This window comes from Lagenorhynchus albirostris, chromosome X, assembly GCF_949774975.1.
Source record: "Lagenorhynchus albirostris chromosome X, mLagAlb1.1, whole genome shotgun sequence".
Taxonomy (NCBI): Eukaryota; Metazoa; Chordata; class Mammalia; order Artiodactyla; family Delphinidae; genus Lagenorhynchus; species Lagenorhynchus albirostris.
In genome coordinates, this window is record NC_083116.1 from 123,002,647 (window position 1) to 123,003,999 (window position 1,353).

At 39.7% G+C, this 1,353-nt stretch overlaps 1 pseudogene; it reads left to right on the forward strand.

Annotated features, from left to right (window-relative positions):
• The first annotated feature begins 904 nt into the window (after nt 1–904).
• Nucleotides 905–992, forward strand: LOC132514215 (U6 spliceosomal RNA; annotated as a pseudogene).
• The last annotated feature ends 361 nt before the right edge of the window (nt 993–1,353 follow it).

Genomic DNA, 1,353 nt, shown 5'->3' on the forward strand with positions numbered 1-1,353 from the left:
ATAGCACAGGGAGATCAGCTCCGTGCTTTGTGACCACCTAAAGAGGTGGGATAGGGAGGGTGGGAGGGAGACGCAAGAGGGAGGGGATATGGGGATATATGTATACGTATAGCTGATTCACTTTGTTATACAGCAGAAACTAACACAACATTGTAAAGCAGTTATACTCCAATAAAGATATTTAAAAAAGATGTAATCAGTGCTCAAATAAATGTCATTCTAGTGTCAATGAAAACAGTACCTCGGTCTAGACAATAACAAACGTTAGACAAGATGTAGAGAAATTGGAAGTGTCACACATCGCTGGTGAGATGGTAAAATGGTGCAGCTACCTTGGAAAATAGGTTGGGAATTTCTTTAAAGTTTAACATAATTTATCATAAGACCCAGCAATTCTACTCTTAGGTATCTACCCAAGAAGAATGAAAACGTATGCTCACACAAAGATTTGTAGCCCAATAACAGCATTATTCATAACAGCCAAAAAATGAACACAACTGGAATGTTCATTAACTGGTGAATGGATGAACACACTGTGGTATTTTTTTCATACAATGGAATACTATTCAGCAATAAAAAGAAGTATTGATACATGCTACAGTGTGGATAAACCTTGAAAACATTATGCTATATGAAAGAAGCCAGACACAAAAGACCACATACTGTGCTCACTTCAGCAGCACACATACTATTAATAAAATGTGGGGCTTCCCTGGTGGCGCAGTGGTTGAGAGTCCGCCTGCCGATGCAGGGGACACGGGTTCGTGCCCCGGTCCGGGAAGATCCCACATGCCGCGGAGTGGCTGGGCCCGTGAGCCATGGCTGCTGAGCCTGCGCGTCCCGCAATGGGAGAGGCCACAACAGTGAGATGCCCGCGTACAGGAAAAAAAAACAAAAAACAACAACAACAAAAATTTGAAACAATACAGAGAAGATTAGCATGGCCCCTGCGCAAGGATGACATGCAAATTCATGAAGCATTCCGTATTTTTTCGGGACAATGGCAATAATATTGTAATATATAAATGTATCAAAATAACACATTGTACATCTTAAATTTACACAATGTTACACGTCAAATGTATTTAATTTAAAAAAGACCACATACTGCATTATTCCATTTTATAAAATGTCCACAACAGGCAAATGATAGACATAGAAAGTAGATTAGCTAGGGCCGGGGGTGTATGTGAGTGTTGGGTTGGGGAGTAACTCTAGTAAGTATTGAGTTTCTTCTGGGGGTGATGAAAATGTTCTAAAATTAGGGCATGGTGACGGTTGCACAATTCTGTAAATAAACTAAAAACCATTGAATTGTACACTTTAAATGGGTCAATTTTATGGTATATATAT